At 40.4% G+C, this 14,384-nt stretch overlaps 1 protein-coding gene across 1 annotated transcript in view; it reads right to left on the bottom strand.

Annotated features, from left to right (window-relative positions):
- Positions 1-12,233, bottom strand: part of atxn1a (ataxin 1a) — an 82,600-nt gene extending 70,367 nt beyond the window's left edge. The window contains exon 1 of the mRNA XM_072447826.1: positions 12,161-12,233. The gene's annotated coding sequence lies outside the window, so the exon portion shown is untranslated. The remainder of the gene's footprint in view (positions 1-12,160) is intronic.
- Positions 12,234-14,384: the final 2,151 nt, after the last annotated feature.

Here is a 14,384-nt window from a genome sequence, read left to right as displayed (position 1 = left end):
CAGGGGTGGGCAAACTACGGCCCGCGGGCCACATCCGGCCCATTGGGCCTTTCAATCCGGCCCACCAAGCTTGTCCAAGTAATATAAAAATATCAATTAAAAAAAATATATATATTTTTATTTATTTTTTGGCAGTAGGCTTTATTAGATAGTAGATGGAATGAGAAAGAAAGAAGGACATGCAGCAAATGTCGGAGTTGGGATTCGAATTCACGATACTGTGGCTGGCCGTTCATTTTACCTTTCGCCTGTAATGCCCACATTTCCCCAAGAGATGGCACTGTTCCCTCTAAACTGCGCCTGCGCAATTGCGCACTGCTCGCACATAATGCGCATCTAAGAAAATAAAATTCACCACAAACGGCCACCGGGGGCAATCAAGCAGGAAGCGCCAGAGTTTGACACACTGTAGAAGACTTTTGTAGACAGTAGAAGCACTGTCCAGGGGACACGTCGTGTTCTCTATATTTTTAGTTTCAAAACGCTGTGTGCTTTATTACTATCAGAATCATATTCACTGAGAAATTAGTCTTATTAGTCCCGCAGCGCAGCGGACCGCGGACGCATTCAGAAGACTGGTGTGTCACTATTGTGTAAATGAAACTTTTTTGGCCAGACCTGACTCACGGGTCAAAAGACACATGTGCATCATTATCTGGACCAATTTCTGCGTAAATATCTCATGTCACAACGTAACACTCACTCGACGAGTACACGCTCGGGAGCAGATGATCCAGATGTGAAGACACAGGTAAATCAGCTCAAACGGAGTCATCAAGGACAGAGGGGACACTAGAGACAGCTGTGATTTGTTCTAAAGCGGGTCTAAAGCAGGTCTAAAGCGGACAATTTGTACATTGAGCCTTGCATTTGTTTGCTTTGTTACAAGTTACAGGTCAAATCTTGCGTGTAATTTATAGTAATTAGTTCACACAAACACACCATATTTTCCTGGCCCGGCCCCCCGGTCAAATTTTAGAACCCAATGTGGCCCTCCAGTCAAAAAGTTTGCCCACCCCTGTTCTGGACTAAACCAGGTCTCAAGGTTGTTCCTACAAAAACTAAAATAATCTACTAAAACTAAGCCAGGGCATCAGGAACACCCCTCCAAGCGTGTTTATTCAGAGCATCATTTCAGAATAACTATCTATACGTCATGCACAAGTCCAGGCAACTTATTTCCAATGTCTGTCTCTAACGTGCCATTAGACTGTCGGCTATGACAGAGTTCACTAACAGGGAAGGTTCCTGTGAAATACATCAAGGTTAAAGGAGTGCACTTAAAGAGAGTTATCTGGTGATGAGTATTCCTACCAATTTCTGTGTGGTCAGCTTTCTTCTCTACCACAGGTATTTTTCCTGGGCACGGCCCTGGGTTAGGTGTGTGCACAGCTGAGGGCTGCTTATGGGTTAAAGGTGCTTCTTGGGGATAACTGACTTTTGAATTGAATAATACGGAAGGTAGTGTTACCATATTATTTTAGCAAAAACATCAAATAGAAATTTGAATAGAAATCTGTATCTATATAATATGATTTTACACTGTCTGGTGAAGACAAGACACCTTTTTACTATCCCTGGGTTTCAGAGTGTAACCTGGCTCACACCAGATTGATATGTGCATCACTGTTAGCCCTGCTTTCATAATCATGTGCAATACTGTGACATAATGTAAGTCCCTGTGCAATATTCTCTGTCCATATAAAAGCTGTAAATAAGAGTGTTATTGTAATTACTAAGATTATAAGAGTTATTTCTAAGTTATTTGTTTTTATTATTATACTTCTGTTCCAAATATGTGTTGCAACACTGGAATTTCCCCACAAATAAAGGTTATCTTATCTGATAGAGTTCAACCCATGTATTGACCTGGAAAATCTCTTGTCAAAAGTTGTAGGGAAAAGGTGTAGCGTCATGATGAAAATTGTAAGCTTACTGGTCAAACGTCCCAACAGCGGAACAAGTGTAAATACTTAAATCCAGTTAGAGAAAAGAACAAACTTCTTTCCCGTCCTCAAATACACAAAGCACTTCTATGTGCACATTATTTTAAAATAAAATAGTCCATAAATCTGCTAGAATAGGCCAAAGTATGCCATCACTGGGCCAGGTGGATTCTCAAGAGCTTGTGAACTCACAAATATTGCAAGAATTTATTGGGCTGGCAAGAACATTCAGATTGATAAAAAAAAGCTCTGTTCCAATAGCGGCAAACAATTCAAAACAAAATATGATATATTTGAATGGACCTTAAATATTAGCTATTAACAGGAAGCTGAAGCACATGAATTGATTGCATCCCATTTTCATGAGGAATATCCTAAAAAGAAAATCGACCTTATTTTATACAATTTGTGACATGGTCAACTATGACAATCTGCAACAAAACTTTCCCCAAATGTACTTAATACTTTAGGCCTGTAGAATATTGTAATGTCTCGTTGGTTGTCTTATTTCATCAGTCTCAGTATGACTCATGCTATAATAATGGTTCCAAATAAAAACAGGCAACAATGGGCCTCTTTCAAGAATGTTTTCTAAAATGACTTTTCGTAACTTCCACTTTTAGAAGATCCATGTCAGATTCTCGACATGCTTAAGAAGCAAAATCATCATAATTGCAACATAAGAGTGATAATCTTCTAAAACAGCAGAATTCCTGTGTGTAAGTGTGCTCCTGACTATTGGTGGGATTTGTTCTTCCAAGAATATTTAAGACAACATTTTGTGAATGCCAAAAACCTTAATTACAAATGTGTGTGTAAAAATGCTTCATGAATGTATTTCACAATGAGAAGTGGTCCATAAAAATAACATTCATTATTTTGGGTCAAGTGGGTAGATATGATAATTCGCCCTGCCCTGCCCCTTCTGTGGTATCATGGCAGTGACAGACACAGAGCAGGCCAGGCCACAGTGTAACCTCCTTATCTGTCGCTGCTCGTCACCTTCAGACGAGCCTCGGTCTCCCGTCAAAAACACCGGTCTGAGCGACGCCAGGGTCAATGAGTCCACCAGCACTAGACAAACATTATGTGCAGCTGAAACACAAACATTTTCCATCTTCAGCAAGTATCTTTTTGTGGCAAGGTTTAGAGGAGTATCATTATCAAACACATAGTGGTAGTTGAAATAATACCTATACCACTGTAACTATTATATCAACGTACTAGCTGCAACCTTTTAATTGATGCAGTAGTAAAGTAAGGGTTTCATTTCTAGAGGAGGGTCCAAGCTTAAAGGTTCTGCTCCTAATGTTTACAGTCTTAAAAACGTGAAAAACAGAGCTAGTTTCAATTGTTTGCATAGGTTCAATGTTATTTCTCACTTACTTCCTGCATTACAAACATCTTAATTATTAACCTGGATGAGTTTATAATAACAACAATTAGAATGTTTATTTATAGATTGTTTCAGTTTCTGGCAGTTTTTGGTAGTTTTGGCCGGGGTGCGACTTATACTTATATTTATACTTATACTTATACTCCTTATATGTGATATTATTTGTTATTTTCACACTTGCAACCGCATTTTATACTCCAGTGCAGTTTCTCTATTATGCATTTTTTGGCTGGTGCGACTTATACTCCGCTGCGACTCATAGTCTGGAAAATACGGGTATTTAAAAAACAATAGAGATAGAATTGGGGACAAGCAGGTGGCGAACCCGAAACCAGAAAATGGCCTTCATTTTCTTCATCATTTTTCCATAGTAGTTTAAGCACTCTTCTTCTCTTACTGCAGCGTTCATATGTGCCTTTTCTACTGGCACGAAACGACTACAAGAGCTATAAGAGCGGTCAGTAATAAATGCTAGGTTTGGACTGACGGAGTCAGTCTGCTACATGTGTATCGAGAAACTCAGACGAGCTCCAAGCCCATGTCCAGTCAGCCATCCAGGGAGCGGCACGGAGGAGCCAAGCCATAACTACAGGTCCACCGGCCAACCAGAGAGACGGCAGACACCGAGCAGCTTTGTACCGAGCCAAACACCACAACTTTGTAGGAGAGAAAGTAGTCACAGGGTTGACTTCAAACAGAGCCGCTTGACTGAATGTGAGTGCGATTGTTCAAGCATAAATGGCATTTACAATTTCATGGCCAAGGTCTATTTCATTTTCAAGTATGGAAAAGACATGGCAAGGCAGAATAAAAATAAGTCAGGATTCGTTCCTTTTTCTGATTGTGTGGCTGGAGCAGCTGGAATGGCTGACGTACTGAAGGCTAAGTATCCTACTGGTAATGTATATCATGATTTTCTTGGGAGCCAGATCATGATCACACTTTGTATACATCTATTGTCTTTAAAAGGTAAATAAAGTCAACTTCTGAAAGTTCACTCAAACAGAAGCTAACCCACGTGAAGGAGTTGATGAGAAAAAGTGTTTGTGTTTGCGCAAAGTCTGCTTCAACCAGAGAAATAATGAATCACGATATGACCATATGTCGTGACCATATGATGAGGGATGAGATCACAATTCAATGTTTATCACCCGTGCCCAAAATCCGGGTATAAAGTATATACCAATAATAGGTTTGATAAGACGTGTATGTTTCTAAATGGAATCAGATATGTTCTAAATACTCAAGATCATTTCTGAACTGGCACGTCTCAGACAAAATATTAGACTGAGATAATGTTTTTCAACCCTGGCCTATTTCTTTTCAAATACATTTGGTCACAGCATTCACATTCCACTAATTTCCTTTTATTATCCTGCAAACAGATAAACATACTACCCTAACATGTAAAAATAATTCCATTATTCTTGCAATCTCAATTATGCTATGTTTTTTCCAAAGCAGGGAACAATAAATATTATATTGTATTGAGATATTTAAAGACCTGGTGCCCAGACCCTGTGGCATGTGCCGGACCTCACTGGGGAGTAAACAGTAGTAATGGATATCTAACATGTGCCAAGAACAACACTGGGTGGGTTTAGGTATTCCAGGGATTGTTTCCATTACTAGCCATTTTCCTGTTATTGAATTCCTTTCTCTCGGTGCATATCCTCCTGGCTCGGGCTGAAGTCATTGTTGGTCTAGAGGTATAATAAACGTTCAAGTAATTGATTAACAAACCCCCATTGTAATTAACGAAAATGTGTTTTTGTTACAACAATCGGTTTCACTTATGGCCAATGTGACTTAACAACTACATAATGAGCACAGTTTAAACTACTTTAAAAAGAGACAAACAAGTTTATGGTAGATTAAGTTTTATCCATGGGCTCCTAATGACTCAATTGTTCTTGGGCATCTACACCACTGGGCTTTGCAACTCATGATACACAATACTTCTATAGAAACTAGTAAATCAGAAAATAATTGTAGCCCTTTGAGAGATTGTGTGCAGTTTATTTCACACATTATTTTGATGTGTATAACTACCATAATGCACAGAGCTGAATAAGTGCTGGACTTTGAGAAATAATGCAGATGTAATTATGTTCCTTTGAAGCTGAAACATCACCAGCGGAACTCGCACTGGTTAATACAAATCCATTAGGAGTGAATGAGATGCTAATGGATGTGTAATAGCAGACCTCGGCGATGTATGCTTGGCCCTCATTCCTAGCATACTTCTTTCATCTTCTCTCCTCATTACTATCTCTCTGGCCCTGTCCCAGGTTGTCAGCTTATTCCGTCCCGGGCCCAAAGCGCGATGGGGAGGACGAGGGAGGAATCTGCAGGAGCTGTCCGACTGCCAGTCAGTGTCAGCTGTGCTCTGTAATCCTCCGCTGCCTTCGATAAGGATAAAGGCTAGGCTGCTACGGGCTAACGGGAGAGCCAAAAAGAGCAAGGAGACGGCGAGAGACAGAACGATTATGTTAAAAAAAAACAAGTGAAAAGAACCACGGAAGACCTGAGACAATAATAGAAGAGAAACTGTACACGGCCGATAGTGGAGAAGAGGATGCAACAGGATATAGTAAACTGAGGCTATCTTTCCCTTAACTTAACAGGTCCTGGTCTAAAAATAAGGTGCAAGAGGAGTTTTGCAAAGCTCATGAATAAATTTGGTGCTGTCCAAAATCCCATCACTACGCTATCACTACATAAGATCCAACTTTTTTAAGGATAAACTTATCAGGCGTAACATAACACTGAGATGTATTTGGGTACTTTTTGATTGACAACTCGACGTTACGGAGTAATTTGCATCACAGAGCCATGTCTGTTGAATAAGGCAGACCAGGCAGATGTAGTTTTGAAGAAAATCTTACTTTCACCTATAGCCAGCAAAATTGTCATGATAATAATGCGCAAAAGTAGTGATACGGAATTATATGGTTTAATTAATATATTCTTGGTCGACTAGAGACATGTGCCGGCTAAAATGGTGCCGTGCTGAGGTGCTGACAAAAAGTATCCCAAAAAGGATTATGTATTGCATGTATAAAACTGTTAAAAAAGGATCATACACTCAGTGAAGTTCACACAGGAAAACGGTATAAAAAGTATAAGCATAATCTTCACAAAAAAGGGAGAAACAAACCATTTTTAATTTTGAAAACTCTAAAAATTGTTGCTGTTGTTCAAGTTCTCATCAATGAATACACTAGTCATCAAATAAAACACTTTCTGGGGAGAAAAGCCACCACAACTGTTGCCTCATTCACAATACAAAACTAAAAAGCAATTCAAAAAAGACAGAGACATACCAAAACTCCAGCTACTTTCCTCGTATATACTAACCTCACTCTCTCAGGTCCGACTCTTAAAAAGGTCTCATCTTTGCTGCGAACATGATGAAATATGAATCAAGGCAGCGGGATCACAGGACGAGCCTGGCAAATTAATTCTCATGCGCTGACTTACATCACATCAGAAAAGAAAAGAAGCAGAAAAGGTTTTTTGCCATTGTTACTGAACACGGTTCGCAAACATAGGAACTTGTCTCGGCGTTAGATGCAACATATAACAATGAATAATAAAAGAATAATAATAGCAACGTCTATCGAGTCAAATATGGCATGCATAAATAATTTACTAATTAATGAGGTAAGAAATAAACTTGCCTCGATATGTGCACAGATATTAAAAAAATTTTTTTAGAGATGGTTGGAAAAAGTGCAGAAAGTGAACATTGAATAGTATTGGTTGAATAATTGTTAAAGTGGCAGGTGCTAAGTGGGAAAGAAACTGTTCTTGTGGTGGAAGGTTCTGGTCCGGATGGGCCGTAGCCTCCTGTCTGAGGGGAGTGGCTCAAATATACATACAGACATATACATACAGTAACATATGGGACAGAACCATATGGGACAGAAACATATGGGACAGAAACATATGGGACAGAAACATATGGGACGGAGAGAGACGGATTCAAGTGTTCCTGCATTGGTTAAATTTATGCAACACATCGAAATGTGCAACAGGAAAACCAGTTATTTAGTGGTCTGTCATGACCACATTCATCTAGTTTGGACTTCAATGCTGTCTGGCCTTTCAGAGTAACACAGCTGTATATCACATCTGGGACCAACTCACCAAAAGTTATCTTCCCCCTTTTTTTTTAACGTTACTATTGAGCCACGCTGCTTTTATCGACCTTGCAGTAAAACTACATTAGTGGGAACCGTCCGTCCTCTCGCTTCTGCATGTTTCCCTCGTTCTCATTCACACACACAGGAACAGCACGGCCATTCAGAAGATTAGTATTGATCCCATTGCCACTTCAAATCCAGGATAGGGAGCGTCAACATAGGGTCACACAAGCTGACAATTTAGATGGGGCTTTTTGGCAGCCATCGAGCGCTGAAAGGATGAATGAAGACTATTGAACAAAAAAAACAAAGCAATTTGTCTTCAACTGCAAATACTTGAAAAGCCACGTTTGAATGCTACACAAAATAGCTACAGCATAACAACCAGATATTAAGAGTTTATCATGCTTAATGTGCTGAACCATGGGAAGCAAATGCAGGGATGCTTTGATTTACAATTGTATTTCTTTACTGATAACAGCGCCACATTAAGGAAAAGTGTATTTGTATTTCAGAAAAACCAAACCCTCCCACAGGCACTACTACCGGTAATTGATACTAGATGCTCATTTGAACAAGAATTGATACTGAAAAATTCACAAACAGGACAAACTTAAGCATATGCAATCCTAGTTTTAAAATAGGCTTGCGGTTTGTCAGCAATAGTATAGAAACAGCAATTATTTTGTGCTGAAGTTTAGCTTAGTTTATTTGCCATTTGCAGTTAAAACCACATTGGAAAGACATGCGCAAAAAAGCCAATGAAATGAAAATGACTTAATATGGTCATTGTGGTTTTCCTGGTATCGAAATGTAGTATTGCAACAAGAGCAACAGATGCCACAATGCAGAATAAACCTGTGAAATGTACCAATAAATATATTTCCCCTGACTGCAGTACAAATCCTGTAAAAGTGGGGGCTAAGGGAAACTAGTGTTTACTAAAAAGGTTGCAAAATGCAGCCGACTTACCAGTGAGGGATCGTTCTATATTTAGTCTTCAAAGGATCAATTGCACATTCAAGTGTTTGAGTTTAATCAATGTTCAATGCGCAGACTGCAGAGGGGTTTCTAAAGGCACACACGTTGTACTTTGAAAGCCTGATCATACGTGCATCTGTCTTTCTGCCAGTGTGCGTGCATACTCACAGCAGAATGGAAGCATGAAAAGGCTGAAAAAGACTGCACAGTTTCAACAAAAGCTCAATCTCCTGATCTGCTACTGTCTTTGTACGCCGTCCTTGACTTCAGCAAAATAACTTCTCTCTTCTCAAATGTGGAAATGTTTGTTGGCTTCCATTGGCTGACCTGATTTTCTGCTTCTTATAAATGCAGTGATCATTGTAGTCATTGCTTTTACTATTGATGCTGTCGAAGTCTCTACATTTACAAAATAACTGTCTCGATTGGGAAAAATTGGTTGGTATTTTACCCTTAATTTCAGTAGTTATGACTGGTACTTGAATATATAGATTAGTGTTGTTATTATTATACTTTCATTTTTTCAGTACATTTTTGACTTGTTTCAAAATGATATTTTTATTTTAAGCCAAATTTTTTGCCAATGAGGTTTAATTACTTAAAGTACCTTAAATTGATTTTCAAATTTCAATTTCAATCAGAAACCACCAGTTAAATATGCTACTACATCACATGTAATTCAATTTAACTCAACTAGTCAAAACTACCAAAATGCGAGGCTAAAAAATGTTGCAGTTTGGTTAGTTTTTGAGTCTTTTTGACCATTTTAAATCACCTGTCACTTAAAACGTTTCAAGCCATTCACTAAATATATGAAAAACACCCACTAAATAATAAACTTTCATAGCGTTGTCATTTCTGCATAATCTACAAACACTATCACCAAACCACTGGTCACTCAAGGTCCTTGGAACCCTCTCACTTTGTGCCTGAAGGTCATTTAACCATGAAATTGTCGCCCATTCACAACAGGCACACACAATGCCCATACTTCAAATGACGGAAAATAATATGAAAGCCAGAGAGATATGTGGCAACTGTGTCTCTATGAGGCCATATGGCTCTGATAAATGAGCCTGTGCAGTTAAACGGCTCGTGATCAGGACACATCGGCGACTAATTGCCTCTCATTATCGTTAAAAGTGAGTGGCAGTTTGAATCAAAGGCTACAGTAGCTATGGTTAAGTGAATAGTGCAATTGCAAGAGAGTGGGACGGCGCATGTGGCACCAATCTGCCTAAAGGTGAGCACTACATCCAAATGCAGGTAATTTCATTTTAAATATATGACAAATGTTACTATATAGGTAATAGAAAAAAATGCTACAAAAAGAGTTGAAAAATGACAAAAGTTATGATCAAAACTTTCAAATGAGTGATATTTCTGCACTTTTGTGATTCATTTGATAGGCGTTTCACATTTACTTTATAATTAAACCTAAACTAATACGTTCAAAGACATGTTTTAAAGTGCATATGACTGGTTGGACTGCTCACTGAACTAAAATGCAGTTAAGATAAATATATTTAAAATGTTGCTAAAAAAATGTATAAAAGATCTATGCCAGAATAGCATAAAAGGTTTATAATTTTACTTTCTGTTTGTAATTGATTGCATCACACTAGGAAATTACCTCGCAATCACTGGGCCAAAACTCATATAATATCACCATAATTTTTATTTGACAAAAGAGAGCGCCTTTATTTTGTTCAAATAAAGTGTAGAGGTCTAAATTGTTGTTTCTTATGTGTTAATTATGCATAAACTTTGGATGGAATGAGTGTCCCTTGTGTGATGTGACATCCAAAAAATTGCTTCTAAACTATAATTTACATTTACAGGTATAAATACACCAATTACCAATGTTTCAAATTCTTAAAACACATCACACGCATCCCAATCACTGCAGACTAATCAGGTTTTACCAGAGCAAAAACAGAAAAGATTGTGCATCACCAACACGGCACGCTAACGAAAAGCAAAGCAAATTGTTATCATATTGTAAATAGACATTTTCAAAACCTGTCTATCATCTAATCTCATGCTCCAGCAGGTGGCCAACAGCAAACTGTGCCCTCTACTGTTTCCTGGCCACATTTCTTCATTAAAATCCCTCCCTCTTCACATGCTTGAACTCCTTGTTTTCTCACTCTCGCTCGTCTATGACACCCTCCAGCATCTGCTACCAACAGGTACAAGTGAACAGACACGCTTCTGGAATAAAGGATTAGGAGTCGAACATGGACTTTCTAATTCAATACCCATATGTTTTATTATTATTACTGTGTGTAGTCAAACAAAATAAATACGCTTAAGAATGTCTACACATGTCTGATGACCTAAACACATGTGGACTTGACCTCTGTCGAAAACTCCTCCCAAATGATTAACGATTTCACATCTGTCCAGCTTTCGATGAATTGCCCGGACTTCATTTGTAGGAACAGATCATACAGTAAGTGCTGTAAATGTCAAAGGCATTGCCATTTTCTCTTCGTCTATCAGAGTTTTCAAATGCCAAACCTATTGAAGTGCAATAAAACTATTATTCTGCCCCTTTTAGAGCAAAATATGTGCATTTCCATTCTTTTTTTTTCTCTTTTTCTTCTAGGCAACATGTGTAAAAGTGTGAAATCTAAAAAGTATAACAATTACAGATGAATTAACCTACATAGGCCTGGATATTTCCAAGCAGACTGCAGTCAAATACCGTGTGTTTGACAATGCCTGTTCTGCAACCATAGTATAGTGGAGAGTAAAACTTAATCATATTTGGAGCTCATATTAAATTCACATTGTTGAGTGAAAACACGGTCCTGGATGCACTTGGGACGTAGCAGTGACTACCCTGAGTGCAACTCCGATGTGTAAACAGAGTAAAAATAGCGCGCTATCACAGGCTTCCCTACAGTCCCGTTATATAATGGCCCAAGCTCGGATGAATGACATCACGGGTACTACAGCAATCACACACCTTATGTCCTTTACAACGCGAGACGCCAGTGAGCCACAGTAGAGAAACACCAATAAATACAGCTTTTAAGGCCCGGTGTGACATGCAAAGCACATGTGAGTGCTTTGAACCAACTCCGGACTGGTGCGTACTTGCTCCTCTTTTCTTTTCTTTTTTTTGCACTTCCGCGATAGTAAAAACGTAGAGCAAAATGTATGACTTCGCCTTTGACCGCGCTCCTCGCCGACGTCTAAAGAGTTTAAAAACACAACGCAGTAGGTTCGCGTTTTGCCGTTTGGATGGCGCGTGGACCGGGTCTGATGTTGGTGAAACGAGCGAATGTTTCGCCGAGGTCGAGTGGCGCAGTTAGTTGGAAGTGCACCGCCTCTCGGAGACCAGCCCGACCCGGCGGAACGCGCTCCTCTCGCCGCCGCGATCCCGCCGACGGTCCGCTCTCTTTGCGCACACTTAAACTCCACTTTGCATTTGTGCCTCGGAGTGACAAGTGTATGTGGCGGGAGTGCGTGCGCCCGCGAGCTGATCGGTCACTCCAAAACAGGTCAAGGGGCGAAGTAAACATTTTCCTAGGGCTTTGAAGTAACCCAAGCGTCAACGCCACCCTCCCAGTTCTTCCAGCCATTTTCCCCATTAAAGCGACTGAAGGGAAAAGTGGCACGTTCAACGCGATGGCCGGTCGGTTTAACGAGTACAAAGGCAATAGTTCAGTGTGACTTACAGAACGGTGAGTTTGTGTGTCTCCTGGTCGCCAGGGCTCCCCTGCTCTGCTCCGGCGCCGACGGTGGAAAGCGTCTCCCTCCTGATGATGTCTGCAGCGCGCGGCGCACGGCTCTGGCCCCCACCTCCAGAGGCTCCGCCGCGGCGAGGCGAGGGAGCGAGGAGCGAGGGAGCGAGGGAGCGAGGGGAGAGGGGCGAGGGGCGAGGGGAGAGGGAGCGAGGGGAGAGGGAGCGAGGGGCGAGGAAGCGAGGGAGCGAGGGGAGCGAGGGAGCGAGGGGCGAGGGAGCGAGGGGAGAGGGAGCGAGGAGCGAGGGAGCGAGGGGAGAGGGAGCGAGGGAGCGAGGAGCGAGGAGCGAGGAGCGAGGGAACGAGGGAGCGGGTTCACAAATGGAGCAGTTTGTAAGCCACTCGTGCAAAAACATAGGAGGGCGAGTGCCAGGAGCGGAGCGTGTTCAGTGAGGAACATTATGTCATGTAGGTTGGTTAAAGTCGCACTAAACATGTCGGCTGCTCCATTGCATCAAATAAAATGGCAATAAAACAAGGCCATTAATATAGGGCCAGCACAGACAGGTTATTGTGGTCTAAATCAAACACAAAACAAAGGGATATACCATTGAAATATCCAAAACTACATATATCCTGACAAAGGCAAATGTACACAGCAGACTGTATTGAAATTGCATAGACTTTTACATAGTAATGCAACACAATGGGTTTTGATTTCCAAGTCTTTATTTTATAATCACATAGAAAAAGACAGGCCATTGTACATTTTCGTGGTGACCTATAGTATAATAGTTCACTGATATTGTCACATACTGACATTTTTTTCAAAGTTAACATGAGGTGGAGAAAGTCTGTGTTTAAAAAATAAGGAGGGAAAAAAAGAACTTGAGAATCAACTTAGCTGCAGGGATTGGTAGTCAGCTGACAGTGACAACATGGAAAATCTCAGCTGCTGATCCCAGCTGTTTTTCTCACAGCAAACAAACTCACTATCAGAGTAAACAATCCCATCATTATCAGTGTTAACTAAAATGTATATGGGTTTATAAGCTATAGGATTATAAGTATGTTTAAAATGTAAGATAGTGTTCATATACTGACATGGTGACTAAGTGACTTGTTGGGATAGAACCTGTGATAAATAGCATTGTTTTGCATCAGCTTAGTTACAATATGGCAAGAGAAAGAAAGAAAAATCCCAAACATTTTCTGACGGATTAAATTATCTGATCACCTATTATTGTTTGTCAAATCATAACTCATATGGATTTTGGCCCTTGTTTACAGTATGGTTACTAGGTAACAGTTGTGGAATTACCTCTATGTCACATCTAATGCTCAGGTCCAACCAGGAAGCACAAATGTAAACATCCCCAAGATTATCAAAATTATTTGACGGACTAGTAAAATCTTACATAAATCATGTTTACTACGTCTTCGTGAAATGTCTGGTCCACCTGTCAAATGCACTTTAGATATGCACCCATTTGACTCTCTGACAGTGTATAGGGCTATTTGCGGTCAGATTATATTGCCATATGCCCTCTCTTATTCTGACCACTCTGACCCTTCACAGATTTCCACTATGGCAGTAAGGTCCCCTCTTTGGCACAGTCTGTAACCCGACCCGGGCCCATGAACCGGCGGTTGCAAGACGCAGCCGAGTGACAGATGATCGGGCCTGTATCCTCCTCCCTGCTCCCAGTCACTCAATAAGTGGCCTATTGTCCCGGGCTGCTTTGTGCCCGTGTCACATGTATGTCCAACAAAGAGGCAGAGAGGTAGAATGCCCTGTGTGCCAGAAGGCTAGTGTTACATTCAATGGCTACTGCACACACACAGAGGAGCTGAATGGGCAGTTTCAGGTTCAAGGGCATGCATACTGTGGCAACTTATAGGAATGTGTGAAAATGATACAAGCCAAGTGTATTAAATACTGGAAAGCACTTTTGGGGGGCGGGGGGTAATCCAGGAAGTGCTCCTCTGGGTTTCTACAGTCAAATCATTTGAGAATTCCCTTCATTCTGCAGCTGATAATTTGACTTAACTCTTCACTTAGTCATGTTTTTGTGTGTTTTTGTTAGGCCTTTAAAGTAGGATCTCAACTAACAATTACTTTATAGTTGACAAGTCAGCAACCTATGTTTTGATTAGTCGTCTCGTCAAAGAATTAGTTCTATTGTACATTCTTTAACAAAAATAAAGGTGGAATATG

Source organism: Eucyclogobius newberryi, unplaced genomic scaffold, assembly GCF_026437365.1.
Source record: "Eucyclogobius newberryi isolate DKJ021-1_F unplaced genomic scaffold, fEucNew1.0.hap1 SCAF_16, whole genome shotgun sequence".
NCBI lineage: Eukaryota > Metazoa > Chordata > Actinopteri > Gobiiformes > Gobiidae > Eucyclogobius > Eucyclogobius newberryi.
This window is presented reverse-complemented; position numbering and strand designations above follow the sequence as displayed.